The sequence below is a fragment of the Chiloscyllium punctatum genome, chromosome 18 (genome assembly GCF_047496795.1).
Source record: "Chiloscyllium punctatum isolate Juve2018m chromosome 18, sChiPun1.3, whole genome shotgun sequence".
In the NCBI taxonomy this organism is placed as follows: Eukaryota; Metazoa; Chordata; class Chondrichthyes; order Orectolobiformes; family Hemiscylliidae; genus Chiloscyllium; species Chiloscyllium punctatum.
In genome coordinates, this window is record NC_092756.1 from 51417005 (window position 1) to 51424652 (window position 7648).

At 44.7% G+C, this 7648-nt stretch overlaps 1 non-coding gene across 1 annotated transcript; it reads right to left on the minus strand.

Moving 5' to 3' along the window:
• Positions 1 to 2166: 2166 nt before the first annotated feature.
• On the minus strand, positions 2167 to 2248 carry trnal-cag (transfer RNA leucine (anticodon CAG)). Its single transcript has one exon. It is a non-coding gene; the product is annotated as a tRNA-Leu (tRNA).
• Positions 2249 to 7648: the final 5400 nt, after the last annotated feature.

The window sequence follows — 7648 nt, forward strand, 5'->3', positions numbered from 1 at the left end:
CGTTGAAATATTTTTATGACATTTGATCAAATTAAAGTTTTAATTATTGTTTATTCATGAATTGCCGGGATTTTTTTTTCCATATACCTATTCGCATTGAATGCAAGATTGACATTCTTTGACAATATCGGAGAGTGTTCATTTGAAGCTTGTTTCTTCGTATCTTTCACTGATTTTACTTATTGCATAAGATTACATGGTACCTCAGTGGTTAGCAATGCTGCCTAACAGCGCCAGGGACAACGGTTTGATTCCCTCCTCGGGTGACTGTGGGGACTTCGCACGTTCTCCCCAAGTCTATGTGACTTTGCTGTGGTGTCCTCCCACAATCCAAACATGTGCAGGTTAGGTGAGCTGGCTATGCTAAATTGCACATTGTGTTCAGGGATATGTGTATTAGTCAGCAGTAAATGTAAAGAAATATGATCGGGAAAAGTGTTTGGGTGGGTTACTCATTAGAAGGTCATTTTATTCAAACAAATGGCTTGTTACCACGCTGAGGTAACAGGGGTGTTTCCATAGCGTCGCAAGTATTAAGGTGCGCCCTGAGATCTACGCCATGTTGGAACTGAAACGGAGGAATCGACATAGAGCCTACAGAATGACATCGCATCCATTTGGTTTTCTTTAAATCAGTGATGTAGGGGGTAGTGTAATTTTTAAACGGTTAGCTGCATTTTAGTCTTTTCTACCTTATAGTAAACACAAGCAGACACTCGAAACTGTTGCCGGACCTCCCCCATGTTTGTATGAATGAAACAATTGTAACAGCTTTCCTCGATATTTGAGAGAGCGCCCTTAACCACAGTTGTTAAACATCATCCATACAAGGAAAGAACGGGGAGCTCGAACACTGATTGGCCAAGTGAATAACAAAATAATCGCAGGCACCAGAACCCAAATAAGGAAAACAGTGGGGAACCCTAGCACTCATTGGTCAAGACAGCAGTAGGAGTCCCAGCCCACATATACATGTATATAATGCGTGGAGATTACTATGCTTGTGTGTGTGTACCTTTGGGAAAAACACCCGATTTGCAAAGTTGAATGAAAATGTTTTGGACAGACTCCTCCGTGTCTTTGTTCCTGGGAAGGGAAATAAAGGTGCCGGAGATAGGGCCGGACAGCCACTTATCTCGCACACTGACGAGCAGGAAAATGTAAACTGGGAAAATGAGTAGGGAAATGATGCAGTTGCAGTTCTGGTGAAAGTGCAAAGGTTCCTCTGAGAGTCCTCTGAACACACCGGACTACAGGGGAAATGCACAAAGCTGAGCAGAGCTGTCCTAAATCATGCCGTGCAGCATAGTTTCAGTCACTGTGCCTGTTTTGCAGAAAAAGACTCCCAAAGAATGTTCTCCACCCTAAAATCGGAGGTCGCATTCCAATCCGAGAATGACAGATCACATTGTTAAGGATTTTTGCAGCTGGAAGTTACCTCAGAAACCCTGTTAACTCGTAATGTATTGAGCGAATCGCAAAACAGAAAGCATTTAACACGGGACACAAACAAAACTGGCATACCTAATGCATTTTCAGACACAGATGCATGAATGCAAAATGTGAGACAGTCCGAGTGCATGAGTTATAAAGTAATCTCACAACTAACAACAGGACAATTCCAAACTACTCTTTCAAACATACTGCAGCCTTAGGGAACCACCAATTCCCAGATAATGCTGAAAAGAGAGAAAGAAAGAACCGAATAAGAATGGGCCATAAAAAGTGAATTTCACCAATCACAGTCTCGATGAGATTACCTTTCCCTTCCGATGTCTCCAGGACGGAAATGAAGGAAATGGGAGAAATTCAATAGCATATCACATCGAAATTCGTTGGAACGATTTTCCCATTGGCCAGAAAACCAAATAACGACGAGTCGAGTCACCCCAGGACTTTGTTTCACAACAGCAATGAAATAATAGTTTCCATTCGGTTCCAGTACAAGCTCAACTTGCCTGGAACACCACAGGTGCTTGCGATTTGCTGCGCGGGTGGCGAACACGATAATGACAGACAGAAACACTTTGAAATATTCGGCACTATCCCACGCCACAAGTCATTATCCGGGAAGCAAGCTGGTTTATTTTCTGTTTTTAGCACCAATACAGTAGGGACCGTAACAGCATTTTAACAAGCTGCAACATTGGAGTTGATCAGCAGAAATGGCAGTGGTGGGATTCGAACCCACGCCCCTTTCGAGACTGGAACCTGGATCCAGCGCCTTCGACCGCTCGGCCACACTACCAGCCGGCCAGACGGCACGTTTTCTTGCATTTCCAATTGTGCTATCCTGCATATCAACCCATGCCAAGTCACATGAAAAGGCTTCCATGATCCCTCTCTGACTCGCACAGCTGCTGGGATGTGCCCGTCTACAATATCAATTTCGCAGCAGATAATGATAGCCCATCAATCCAGACAAAAATCAATGGTAAACTGAGTCTATCTTCTCAGACTCTTTTCAGCTCCAAATGTATCTGTGAGAACATATGTTCGGTTATGATTTGGTCAAATAACCATGAGCGGCTTGACATTACTGCAATTTCGATTCTTGCTTTGCTAAATGATTTCACCCATTGCTCGAAACAGGACAACTTACACGTTTACACGGAACATGAAACACACCGGACTACAGGGAAAATGCACAAAGCTGAGCAGGCCGTGTTCCACATCACACCGTGCAGCATAGTTTCAGTCACTGTGTCTGTTTTGCAGAATAAGGTTCCCAAAGAATGTTCTCCCCCCTAAAACCGGAGGTAGCATTACAATCCGAGAACGACAGATTACATTGTGAGGATGCTCTGACCTCGGGGCCGGTTCGAGATGCCACTTTCCTTGCCTTTTACCTTAACCGTGCAATTTTCTGCAGAGCTGTTCACTCCTGGACATCAGCCACATGGATACCAACTAAGTTGGAAACCTGTGTGGGTATCGACGAGAAGCGACTTAATAAATTTTGTTAAATTCCATGGTGCTTTTTAGAAATGCAGTTTCTGTTCACCTCAATCTAAAAGGCAGTTTCTGAACATAGTAACAGAACTCAAAAGGTAATTACCTCACCCCACCCCCACTCCGGAAGAGGTGCGAACTGCCCTTGATTGCTTTTTGTTCTCGATGTGAAGAGCTCTCACGCCTCTGAGTCACCTTCACGTCTCTGGTTGCTGAGTGAATCACAAAGAAGGACTTTCACCAGAGCTGCAACTGCCTCACTTCCCCACTCGGCCTCCCCGTTTACATTTTCCTGCTCCTCAGTGATTTAAAGAAAACCAAATGGATGCGATGTCATTCTGTAGCCTATCTGTCGATTCCTCCGTTTCAGTGCCAACGTGAGCGCACCTTAATACTCGTGACGCTATGAACGCACAGGTCCAGAGGTTCCTCTGAGAGTGTAATTTCTTTCATTGCTGTTGCTGATAGAAAGAGCCACGAACGTGCTAACTGCTCCAAAACATGATTCAGGACCTCTGGTGCCAATTCTCGCACGTTGAATAACGACAGACAGCTTCCAAACGAGCCCTTTCAGAGACGACTTTGGGGTACAATTGACAGACAGACAAGTTCAGGAATCCGTGGTGCACTGTGACACCAGCACATCAGCTTCTTCCCTGTCTTTGAACCGGGCCGCCTGCGCAAGGAATGCAAATGCAGTACTGCTTTTCGTGGAAGGATCAGAAGGGGGTAACTACACTCTCAAACAGAATGGCATATGATCAGAACCAGTTTGGATAAAAACTTTACAATGCTTTGCACAGTCATTAAATGGAATTGCATTACATTTCACTACGCGAGCGGATTTGTTCAAGCAACTTCAAAGGCAGGTTTGCAGATGGGAAAGCAAGCAAGAAAGCTCCGTTCTTGTCCATGTGAAAGGCTGTAGTTGAAGAACAAAGCAGTTTCGGCCCAGTTTGGAACTGGGGACCTTTCGCGTGGGAGGCGAACGTGATTACCACTACACTACAAAAACCGGCCTCAGCACTCCTCTGCTGCAACTCAGTGACATCCAGCACTGAAAGTTGAAGCCATTCTTCGTTTCACCTTTCTGTTTCCAATAGCTCGTTGTTGTCCAGCGTAATTGACATCTTGAAAACGTAAAAAAAGACCTGTGAAATTGATGACAAAATATAGACAAGGATGTCGTCAATGTTGGACCGTAGGGTGAGGTGGAATAGGCTGGGACGACTTTCCCTGCAGCGTAACGGCTGCGACATGATCTAATGGAAGGGTTGTAAACTGAGTATTTCCGTGTTTTACCCAAGTTGGAGTGAGTTGAAAACTCGAGAGCATAGGTTTAAGGTGAGTGGGCTGAAATTAACAAAGGACCTGAGGCACATTTCCCACACAGAAGGTTGTGCGAGTATGGAATGAGCTTCCAGAGGAAGTGGAGGAGGCTCAGAAAATTGGAAAGGTAATCGGATGCGTTTCTGGATAGAGTAGGTTTAGATGGTTTGGGGCCAAATACTGGGGAACGGGACTTGTTTAAATTTGGCTATGTGGTGAGCATGGATGAGATACATCGAAGTTTCTGTTTCCACACGGTGTATCCCAGTAAATTTATGGTCCGTACACCAGCTTTAAAGGATTACATTTTAGCGGAGCTTGCCATCGCAGTCTGTGGCACAATCCTTTCATGTGTTCGACTGCTCACGGGAAAGGCAGTATTTCGAAACACTGCAGAAAGGAACGACTTCCTTCCTTCTGCTCCGACTGACCATACTCTGTGAAATTTTCCCAGATCTTCAGTTAAGGACTTTTGCAGCTGGAAGTTCCCCCAGAAACCCTGTTATCTCGTAATGTATTGAGCGAATCGCAAAACAGAAAGCATTTAACATGGGACACAAACAAAGCTGGCATACCTAATGCATTTTCAGACACAGAGATGCATGAATGCAAAATGTGAGACAGTCCGAGGGCATGAGTTATAAAGTAATCTCACAACTAACAACAGGGCAATTCCAAACTACTCTTTCAAACATACTGCAGTCTTAGTGCACCATCACTTCACAGACAATGCTGTAAAGAGAGAAAGAAAGAACATAATAAGAATGGGCCATAAAAAGTGAATTTCACCAATCACAGTCTCGATTAGATTACCTTTCCCTTCCGATGTCTTCAGAACGGAAATGAAGGAAATGGGAGAAATTCAATAACATATCACATCGAAATTCATTGGAACGACTTTCCCATTGGCCAGAAAACCAAATAACGACGAGTCAAGTCACCGCAGGACTTTGTTTCACAACAGCGATGAAATAACAGTCTTCATTCGGTTCCAGTAAAAGCTTAATTTGCCTGGAACAGCAGAGGTGTTTGCGATTTTCCGCGTGGCTGGCGAACACGATCCTGACAGCAGAGACACTTTGAAGTATTTGGCTCTATCCCACACCACAGTTAATTCTCTAAAGCAAGTCCATTTTCCTTTTGTTTTCAACATCAACATGCTGTGGGGACCAAAACAGCACTTTAACAATACTGCAGCGTTGGAGTTGATCAGCAGAAATGGCAGTGGTGAGATTCGCGTGCGCACACCCACACACACACACACACACACAAACACACACACACACACACACACACACACACAAAATCCTCCACCATAACACTCTCTCCCGCGATTAAACAGATATAAACAGAAACACAAACTCATCTTGATACCATCACTGTGTATCCTGCCATTAAGCAGACATGCACAGAAACACACACACAACCCTCCACCACAACCCTATCCCCTGTAATTAAACAGATATACGTAGAAATGCACAAACACACAACTGTTGACCACCACATTGTTTTCTGCATTAAACAGATATACACAGAAACACACACACAACCCTCAAGCACCACATCTCCTACCATGAAACAGATATACTCAGAAACAAACACATACCACTCTCCACCACCAGCCTGTCTCCTGCAATTAAACATATATACACAGAAACACACGCACACCAACCTCGACCACGACCCTGTCACCTGCCATTAAACAGATATACACAGAAACACACATACAACCTTCTATGAACACCCTGTCCACTGACCTTAAACAGGTATACACAGAAACATTCACAACCCTCCACCACCACCCTGTCACCTGCCACTAAGCACACAGACACAGGATCACATACACTCTACCCTCCAACACCACTGTGTCTCCTGCTATTGAATAGAGATACACAGAAACACACACAACCCTCCATGACCATCCTGTCTCCTGCCATTGAACAGATATACAGAGAAACACACACACACCATCATGTCTCCTGCCATTAAGCACATATACGCAGAAACACACACAGACAACCCTCCACCACCAACATGCCACCTGCCATTAAACAGTTATACACAGAAACACGCACACAGCACCCTCCACCACCACCCTGTCCCGAGCCCTTAAATAGATATACACATTAACACACACGCACACAACCCAATATGACTACCCTGCCTCCTGACATAAAACTGATAGACACCGAAACCAACGCACAACTCTGCACCACCACCCTGTCTCCTGCCTTTAAGCAGATATACACGCAAACACACAGACATCCCTCAACTACTCCCCTGCTTCCTGCCGTTTATCAGATATACACAGTAACACACACGCACAGCCCTTAAACAGATATACACAGAAGCACACACACACAAACCTCCACGACCACCCTGCCTCCTACCATTAAATAGATATACACGGAAACACACGCACAACCCTCCTCCACTGCAATGTTTCCTGCAATTAATCGATTTTACACAGAAACACATGCACAACCTTCCACCACCACCAGCGTGTCTCCGTCTCCTGTAATTAAGCAGATATATACAGAAAAACACACACAACACTGCACCACCACCTACCACCTACTATTAAACATACATACACAGGAAATAAAACACATACGGACAAACATTCCCCCCACCAACACTCTGTCTCCTGACATTAAACAGATATACACAGAAAGACACACACACACCCATCCACCACCACCCTGTCTCCTACCAGTAAGCACATAGACACAGAACCACAGACAACCTACCCTCTACCCCCACCCTGTTTCCTGCCATGAAAAAGATATATGCAGAAAATCACATACACACACACACACACACACACACACACACACACACACACACACACACACACACACACACACACACCTCCATGAACACCCTGCTTCCTGCCATTGGGCAGATATACACAAACACACACACACACATCAAACTGTCTTGTGCCAGTAAGCACATATATACGGAAACATTACACACACACAGTCACTCAAATCTCCTTGACCACCCTGTCTCCTGTCATCAAACAGTTATACATGGAGATATACACACACACAACCTTCAACGAAATTTACAGCTGAGGGAGCGGCAGTTACGATGCGATAAGGCAAAATTTAGGAAGTATAGGATGGTGAAGGAACCTGCAGGGAATGGGCACATTAGAAATGTGAAGCTTATTCCAGGAAAAGCTCCTGAGTATCCTACATAATTATGTTCCTCTCAGGCAGGGAGGAAGCTGATGAGTGAGGGAGCCGTCGGTTACAAAGGAAGTGGAATCTCTGGTCAAGAGGAAGAGGGAGGCTTATGTTAGGATGAGATGTGAAGGCTCAGTTAGGGCACTTGAGGGTTACAAGGTAGCCAGGAAAGA